Below are 9884 nucleotides of genomic sequence, written 5' to 3'. Positions count from 1 at the left end.
AAACATACTGCACAATCAATAGCTCAGGCTATAGCCTAAAGCGCTAATCATTGTATTCCGAAAGAGAGGAAGCCTCGCCACTGTCAGAATACAAAGGCACAGTATGAGGATTCATATCAAATGTGTGAATGAGGGAATCAGGTCAGTTTTTGTTTTGTTTAACCTGTTGGTGGAATGAAAAAAATTGACTCATCTGTGGCCAGCCTAAGTTTTGGTTATAGTTGGGAAAGAGTATAATGCTTGTTAGAGTTTTACTGCTCTCTGGGTCTTTGTTAGAGAGATTTCCACTAAATTAGTGTTCAGTTGGGAGTCTAAAAGAAAAGTAATTCTATCCACTACATAAGAGATTTTTTTTATATCAAATATTTTTTTTATTTTTTTTAAAGTCATCACCAAAATGGTTTATTAATTTACTAGGAACACATGAGGCCGGTGACATGCGTATTCAGGGATAAAGAAAAATTTACTTCGGAACTTCCTCAAGTTTTGGTTCTTCAAACCTGAATTCTGGGAACTTCTCCATGTCTCCTCCACCATATAACCTCTGTAGTTTGTTGATGTCTTCGGTAAGATCTGATATTCAGGGCCAGCATCAACTGTGCCTCCACTTGCCTGGCTCTTTGTCCTATAATTCCTGATCTTATCCACAAAGAGTTTCTGAATGGGGTCGAGCTCCTTAGCCTTGTTGAAAGCTATGGCCGTCAGTCCGATGTTTCTTCGTAGATGAACAGAGATTGTAGAGTGGAAGACGGAGGACAGGCTAAAGAGATGTTGAAGAACCATGATTTCACAAATGATTTACCTCTCCCGGGACGCAGAAGATCAGTTCACCTTGCTGTCCTATCACCTCCTGCAGCACGCTGATGACATCAAATATTTTTTTTATTGAGTGAAAGAAAATCATTTAATGGAATTTTGTTGAATCCCAGTTTATCACAATGACACATTTGTATCATAAGTTAAAATGAGGTATTACACTAATAAACTCAATAAATTTAACTGATTAGAATTGTATGACAAAAGGTGTGGTGTTTTTACTTCAAAACAACATTATTTATTTTCCAGATATTTAATTTCTCCTTAAACATGTTTATAATACAAAATATCACTGAAATATGCATGAATTGCAATATAATTACAGCATGTTCACTGCCAAACTGTCTTTCATGGAAAGGTTTAATATTCCAAGACTTTTTTGTAGCCCATAAAGTTGTTCATTGCCAGACTGGGAGATAATTTACTAAACTGCTGTTTAAACAGTTGCTCATTGAAAACATTTCTTGTGGAACAAAAAAACAAAAACATTTCAGAATTTTTATTTTTTTCGCTTGTTGCTGATGATCAGGAAATAACTAAGCTTCCCAAAGCTCTGCATTTTTTTTTGGTTTTATGCAGCAACATATTTGGTTAGGAAATAAGTGTGTTTCTTTATAATTTAATGAGGGATACATACATTTCTAAAACTCATAGGGCCAGATCCAGAGAGAGAGAGAGTACGCCGGCGTATCTACTGATACGCCGGCGTACTTTCAAATTACCCGCGTCGTATCTTTAGCTTGAATCCTCAAACCAAGATACGACGGCATCTGGGTTCGATCCGACAGGCGTACGGTTTTGTACGCCTTCGGATCGTAGAGGCAATACTTTGGCATCCGCTGGGTGGAGTTTGCGTCGTTTTCCGCGTCAGGTATGCAAATTTGCTTTTTCTGACGATCCGCGAACGTACGCGCGACCGTCGCATTCTCTTACGTCGTCTCTAGTCGGCTTTTTCCGGCGTATAGTTAAAGCTGCTATTTTGCGGCGTATAGATAGACTTGCCATGTTAAGTATGGCCGTCGTTCCCGCGTCGAAATTTGATTTTTTTTTTTTGTTTATTGCGTAAGTCGTCCGTGAATAGGGATGGACGTAAGTCACGTCCAAGTTCAAAAAATGACGTCGTTACAACGTCATTTTGCGCAAAGCACGGCGGGTAATTTCGAAACGGACCATGCGCAGTTCAATCGGCGCGGGGACGCGCTTCATTTAAATGAATCACGCCCCCTAATCGCCGATTTGAATTCCGCCGCCAGAAATACACTACGCCGCCGTAACTTACGGCGCAAATTGTTCCAGGATTCGACTTAAAGCCAGGTAAGATACGGCGGCGTAGCGTATCTCTGATGCGCTGCGCCTATCCATTTCTATGTGGATCTGGCCCATAGTCTGTCAGGTTACAGTATACTGTCCTGTGTACAAAAGAAATGGATAATAGGAAAAAAATAAATAGCCAGCACTGAATAATTCCATCCGCAACCACCAATAACTTTTTGTTAATGCCCTCAGGTGGGTGAGCATGTTTTCTTCAAGTCTGTTTGTTTGGGGATTTTTCTGGAAGACTTTTATTGTTTTACTTTTCAGAGTTAGATGTGTTTTTTTCTGGCTAGCCATTCAGGTGATACACACACCTAGTTACAAAGATTACCCCGCTGTTTCCTGATTAAACATTACTATTATGTTTTAAACCAAATTCAACAAACATTAAATAAGCACATAAATATTATAACCGAGTTAAAGTTTTTGGAAACCATATTCCTACTACTTACATTTGCATTTTTATTGAATCCCTCGGATAAATGTGATGCAGGGAACATGACAATGTAATCATGCTAAGCTTGTGGTTTCTATTACATTTTTGTGTCTGTTCCAGGGAACTAGTATACTGAGTAGGAATTTCACACTCATTACATTTTAAAGAATAGATATATGGTACAGCTAAGAAGTGATAATACATTTATTGAGTGTTGCCCTCTTCTGGGGGCAGGGGCGATTATGCAAAATTACCCTATCCAAACAGAATATTGTACTAAACCTCTAACTATTAAGAGAGTCAGGGGAAGAGCGGGTTTAATATGAAATTGGCAGTACCTCCACCCAGGAGGGGATTCTCTTCCTGGGAAATGAACCTGTAATCTAATTAAAGTAATTGGGAACAGAGGAAATACTGCGACCTGCATATAACATTAACCATAAGCATATACTGTAGATACACACCATTACAGATATACTATGAGCTTCATATAAATAATGATGAGCGCAACCTCCCAAATGTCCATCAAATAAAATATAATATAAATATATATGTGAGAAATGTACTACAGCGCTAAATATTAATTACATTTTAAAGAAAAACAAAACAAAAATACCCAAATGATATCGCTGCATACACACAGGTGTACAAAACCAGAATGATAAAAAAAAGGAAAAATAGTGATGCGCTGAAATCAACTTATGCTGATAATATTTGTACAATATGTGCAGAATTGATACCAAATATACACACTCAGGAGGGTATCAATAAGAAAACCACAATAAAAAAACAAATAAATTGTGAGATGATCCATAAGTGCAAAAAACAACCTCAAGTGTAGCAAATGTCCAGTTTTGAGTAGTAGTACTTATAATACAAAAAGGTTCCACACCCACTTGCTATCACAGGCTGACGTGTTGTTGAGCTTTCAAACAAAACACAGGCAGACACCTTGAAACTTCAGAATAATACGTGTGGAATGGTGCTTAAAGCGGAAGTAAACCCATTCATTTAACAGTTTCAAAAAACAGTTACATTTCCGGCACATGCCGGGAATGTAACACTCCCATTGGCTGTGCTCTCAACCAAACTGTTAAATCATCCAATGGCTGGTGTCATAACTGATCACATGTGCAGCATTATGGCAGTTGTAGATCAAACCGAGGCCAAGATGGCCGCTTCCTTGGCTGTAAATGATGGGAGGGTTTACTTCCACTTTAATTACTTCCAAATGGCCCAGCATATGAGGACGCCTTGCTGCTTCAGGGCGATATAACTCAAAAGGAAAAAAGGAAAGAGATATGGTGCAATACTGTGGATCACAGATTAAGCATGGACAACAGCAAAAAGCAGATGCACTCACAAATCCCCTCTTCAGATACAGCCTTTGAACAAAGCCTTACAAGCCACTCAGTATAGTGATCTCCTCACACAGATAAACGGAAAAACGTCCATTGATCAACGTGACGTGATCTAGCTTTACATAATAAAAGCCTAGTAATAGTACATACATCCAATGTACAAACAGGTATTATCAGCAAAGGGCTCAACAAGAGACCTAATGAAATTATATATATATATATATATATATATATATATATATATATATATATATATATATATATATATATATATATATATATATATATATATACCCAGGTATATACAGTTATCAATAATAATACCGCCAGGTGAATGTTGCAGCAAAGTTCAGGTGCAGGGGTCTCTGAGGATGACCAGAGTTGGAGGCCTGAAGATGTGATAAGCATTGATGGGGAGATCCCCAACCTTTTTCCAACCGGCCTGAAATGCAGCTTCTCACCAGTAGAAACTGTGGTGTGGCATTCTGTGTCTTAGTCAGTAGTAGTTTCTTTATTTTTTTCCCATAGTTTCTAATCTGTCATGCGACTAGACCTTTAACTACCAGAAATTGTAGTTGAATGCCTAACTTGGCTCTACTTTTGCTTATGCTGGCTATTAAGCCCTAAGCTAAAACTAGCTATAGAATCTCAGACCAGAAAGGACAAGAATAACTAAAACAACAAGAGGTTTATATAAACTCTATTGCAATAAATGTGTTAACCTACTAATATACAGAAAGGTGACCACTACATACAAACAGCATCATAGACCTAGATACAGTATCTCACAAAAGTGAGTACACCCTTCACATTTTTTGAAAATACTTTATTATATCTTTTCATGTGACAACACTGAAGAAATGACACTTTGCTACAATGAATAACAGCTTGTATAACAGTGTAAATTTGCTGTCCCCTCAAAATAACTCAAGACACAGCCATTAATGTCTAAACCGCTGGCAACAAAGGTGAGTACACACCTAAGTGAAAATGTCCAAATTTGGCCCAATTAGCCATTTTCCCTCTCTGGTGTCATGTGACTCATTAGCGTTACAAGGTCTCAAGTGTGAATGGGGAGTAGGTGTGTTAAATATGGTGTTATCACTCTCACTCTTTCATACTGGTCACTGGAAGTTTAACATGGCACCTCATGGCAAAGAACTCCCTGAGGATCTTGGAGATCACAGGAGTGCAATTAGGCCTGCACTCTTGTAACCTGCATTTAGCAGAAAAAAAGTGACTTAAGTCCACTGTTGGCTAACATAACTTAGCTGGATCAGGCTCTGGAGCGATCCAGACTTTAATTTTGGGATTCACCCAGATGCCTGAACCGGCAGCTGGCTTACTCAGCAAATCGCTGAGAGCATGAAGCTCTTTCTCCCTACACAGCCAGGGGGCTCCAGTGATCGCTGGAAGGGCAGAGCAGAGCTGGTGACTGAAGACAGAGAACTGAATGATCAGCTTTCTTTGATTGCTCAGTCCTCGGTCTTAAAGGGGGCAGGGGCCAGATGCAACATCAGACTGATTCTGCATCCACCAAGCTGAGTATGATTGTTTCGTTTTTTAACTCCCGTGCTTTTAAAAACACAAATTAAAGCTGAAGTTTAGTAAAAAAAAAAAAATGTCTCCTACAGTTGCAGTCCTATCACTTACCTGACATGCAGGCTGCTGGATCCTGTAGACATCTTCTGTGCATGGCTGTTGGGTCCTCTTCCTGGCACTGAACTTCCAGCACAGAGAGAGTCAATAGTGTTGGGTCTTCTATGAGAAACATTGAAATAGAAGCAATGGGGACCTACCCCTCCTTTTGTTTCTTCCATTGTTTACACTGCACGTGATATAATCTCTGAATGGGGGCGGGAAATATGTCATTCTTCAAACATTTCCCTATTCCCTTTTCAAAGATCGTGTTCGATTCATTGTAAAGAAACAATACAAGGCTTGTCTCAATGGAAGAAAAGTGAAAAGTGGGTGGGTCCCCGCCAGACCTTTTCACTATAGTTCACAGAAGACCTGAAGCTATTAACTCCCCCAGTAATGGAGGTCCAGTACCAGGAAGAGGACAGGGCATCCCTGCACAGAGGATTTCTACAGGATCCAGATGCCTGCTATATGTGGGACATATAGTACTTCATTACAGGTTCATTATAACTTAGTGATGTGAGTGTAGCTAATTTTTGACCAATCTTGAGCTCTAATGTGACTCTGTATATATAAAAAAAAACATTAAAATATTTGTTATTACATGCATGTAAGCAGTGTAAATTGTACTTAGTATTAGCTTGTTATATTGTATAGTCCCCTATACAGCAGAGCTCAGACTAGTTGAGGGAGAAGCAGCACATGGAACCAGCCAGTTGGGCTGCTGTGCTCCTGTGATCACAAGGAACATGCTGTCAGGAGAAGAGAGCAGAAAAAAGAGGTGACCCCAGTAGTCTGCTGCTTGCCCTTTACTATCCAATCACAAACCAGGGGAGGGGAAAGACCCGCAAGTGTTACTGAACAGCAACAGAAAAAAAATAGGTCCTCTCTTCTTCCAGACAGGATTGTGCTTTGTTTCAAACCTGTGTAAATCCCAGGACTGGATAGACAGAACTACAATTCCTTTGGTAGGTAAAACAACTCCCATATACAGTATGTGTATTTTGTACTGCCCCACTTTCATGTATTGTTATGTGTTCTTTTGAACTGCATCATGTTACTATTGTTCAATATTACGTTGACATCTAGTGGTGGTTTTGTGACACTACAATTTGTTTACTATGTGATTTGGCTTCTCTCTCTATTCCTGCCACCCATTTAGGGCTAGTTAGTTCAGTCCAAGCTAGGTACTCCCTGTTTCTTCCTAAGAAGGTGTTAGTGCTTTGAAAAAACAGAGCTTAGGGGAGTCATTATCTTCTTACACTTTAAATACTAGAAAAATATTCACTACGCTACAATTAGCTGAATAAAAATTGCATTTGATTCAACTTGTGTTGTCCGGACAGACTGGGTATAAGGAGATATATGAATGCAGAAAGCAGCATTTGAAACAGAACACAGGAACACTGGTAATTGCCTGGAGTTCAGATGATCTCCATTTAGCTATTTGGAAGGATTCTGCATCTATACAAATAGCTAGCACGTATCAGAAGTTTTTTTAATATACTGCATACTGTTTTATATATATATATATACGGAAAAATATACATTCACACAAGATTAATAATTGCAATTCATTTAAAAATAATGCCTTTCTAAATACAGGCTAAAGTGTTCTAATTTCACTGCATTACATGTATTACCGGTACTTGTCTTTTATACACATCTCGCTACATTCTTGACTGCATCTGTCAATGAAGCCGCTTAGAAATATTATTATGCTCGAAAAACTTTGCTCGTGTCTGGGGATTTCAAGTGAGAATGTATTAAAAACAAATGTTATTTTACAGGGTTTTGTCAGTTTTATATTTATAGAATAATATTGCTTCCAACCACCATCTATCTCAGCAGTTCCTGTTTACTGCCAACTTTGCTTGGAAAGCAATAGTAAATTTACTTGGTGGTGTTCATATTAGGGACAGCTTTGCTGTGAATAACAGTCGATATTTCATATCTATGAAAACGGAAAGCTCACTTTGCCAGCAGTCCAGATATTATTGATCTAATTTAAGAAAAAAATGAAAAAAAAAAATCCCGCCACTTACAAACAAAAGCCCAATGAAGGAAAAATCTAAGTGGAACACATAGTTTGGTCATAGCAATGCACATTGGCATCTATTACCATGTATCTGCTCTTTCAGTTGGGTATCTGTGTTTTTTTGGAGTTCACTGGTTAAAAAAAAAAAAAAATATTTTGAGTGTAGTTAAGTAGATCTAAGCTGATTCTCTGAAATCTCATAAAATATGTAACATTTTATTGTCAATATTTTTTAATGTGCAACTTTCACCTGGTGAAATACTTGGTGATCCATTTAAAAATGCATATATCAGGCACAGTGTACATATTGAACATGAAATGACCAATATGGTTTGATACTTGTATTGCTATGGCTATTTGGTGATTTTTTTTCATAGCATAGGTATATAATTTGTTAAATTTTAGACCATATATTGTTTAGAAGCTAAGATTCTCCTATTGCTGAGCTAATTAACCAGTTGGACTGGTTTGTGAAGCCAGAACAGGAAATTATGCTAGGGGGAGGGAAAAGGACTTGAAACCGGCCATGTGGTGAGACAAAGAAACAGTTGTTTGCTGGGCTCTGAGAATGTAGGAGCCATAAGAAGAGCACCAAAGGAAAGCCCAAGTTAAGTAGATTTGTAGTATACTTATTGCATACATTGCTTCTTTTTTAGGAAGCATGGATAGCTTGTGCTATATTCCTATAATTGTAATAATTTACATGTAAAGAATTTAAGAATGTGTTCAGTAAAATTACATTAAAACACTATACACTACACACTACAGAGGTTTCTAAGCGTCCTTGCTTTACTGTATAATGACCTTATAGGGCATAAATGCAAAACAATACTCCAGCTAAGTGGTTGTGTTTTAATAGTAAGTAATAGCTCTGCTTTAAAGTGTATGAAAACCACTTACAATACACTTCTCTTATTTATTCCCTTTGGTCTGTTTATTATACCATTGAATGTGTTTTGGCATTTCTGTTTGACATTTTCAAAAAATTACCTGTTGATCTAGGCAGAGATATTGTCAATTAATAAATTCCTGTGCCTGTTCTGACTGTCATTAATCACATTGTTCCCTGAGGACTACATACCCACACTCTTTAATGCTATGGACAATAGCATAAAGCAGGGTTCCTTAGGCAGGCCATACATTATACAGTTTTCAATTGCTCAATTCCCCCATCAACACATTCAGTGTCCATGGAGGAATCCCTCCTGCAGAGATATTGTATTCTGACAGCAGGATACACTATAGCTATAGCTGCCAGCAGTGATCGAATAAAATAAAAAAAACAGCTGGTCAACTGATAGATCAACTTCAGTACAACCAGTCTGCCCATACATGGATCGAAATTCAGCCACATTTCTATGTACGGCCAGCTTTAGTCCTATTTTGTTTCTTTTTTCCTGATACAGAAGGGTGGGTATGCAATGTCATCCTAGGACTAGAACTGTATTACTAGATGAAGATAAAGAAACAAAGCTTGGTAAAAGAAAACTATCATAAGGATTAGTAAACTGCAATAGATTAAATATATTTTTGGGGTTAGATAAACTTAAGCTCCAAACAAAATTGATAAATACTGTTTAATTAATTATTTAACATTAACGTAGATCTATCAAATCACAAACATTTTATATAATTAAAATGTTATCATATTAAAGTGTATGTTAAGCCAAAACTTTTATTGGTTCGTTTTGGATACAGTATGAATGGATTAACCCTACTGTGTTATTTTTTGCATTCTGTGTGCTGCTGGGAAGATTTTCCTTCTCTTCTTGACATGAAGATTGTCATGGCTCTTCGCCCATGTGATCGACTGTGTCCAATCGCAGCCGATCACATGTTTATGAGCTCTCCTCACCTCACACTGACAGAGTGTGAGATGAGGAAAGCCGATCAACGGCATATTCTTATGGGAAGATTTGAAGATTAATTCCCTGATTACAATGCAGCCCCAGCTGTGCCCATTAGTGATGCCACTCTGTGCCCATCAGTGACACCAGTCTGTGCCTATCAGTGAGGCCAATCTGTGCCCATCAGTTATGCTAATCAGTGCTGCCTTTCAGTGCCCACCAGTGTCTGCCCATCAGTGCTGCCTTTCAGTGCCCACCAGTGTCTGCCCATCAGTGCCACCTATCAGTGCCCATCAGTGCTGCTTATCAGTGCCGCCTATCAGTTCCCATCCGTGTCTGCCCATCAGTAGTGCCCATCAGTAATGCTTATCAGTGCCCATTAGTGCCACCTATCAGTGCCCATCAGTGGCGCCTATTAGTGCTCATCAGTG

At 38.4% G+C, this 9884-nt stretch overlaps 1 pseudogene; it reads right to left on the bottom strand.

Moving 5' to 3' along the window:
- Window positions 1-382: 382 nt before the first annotated feature.
- Window positions 383-798, bottom strand: LOC120928675 (annotated as a pseudogene).
- Window positions 799-9884: the final 9086 nt, after the last annotated feature.

This window comes from Rana temporaria, chromosome 2 (genome assembly GCF_905171775.1).
Source record: "Rana temporaria chromosome 2, aRanTem1.1, whole genome shotgun sequence".
NCBI classification, from domain to species: Eukaryota; Metazoa; Chordata; class Amphibia; order Anura; family Ranidae; genus Rana; species Rana temporaria.
Note: the sequence above shows the minus strand (reverse complement) of the source record. Positions and strands in the feature narration are given on the sequence as shown.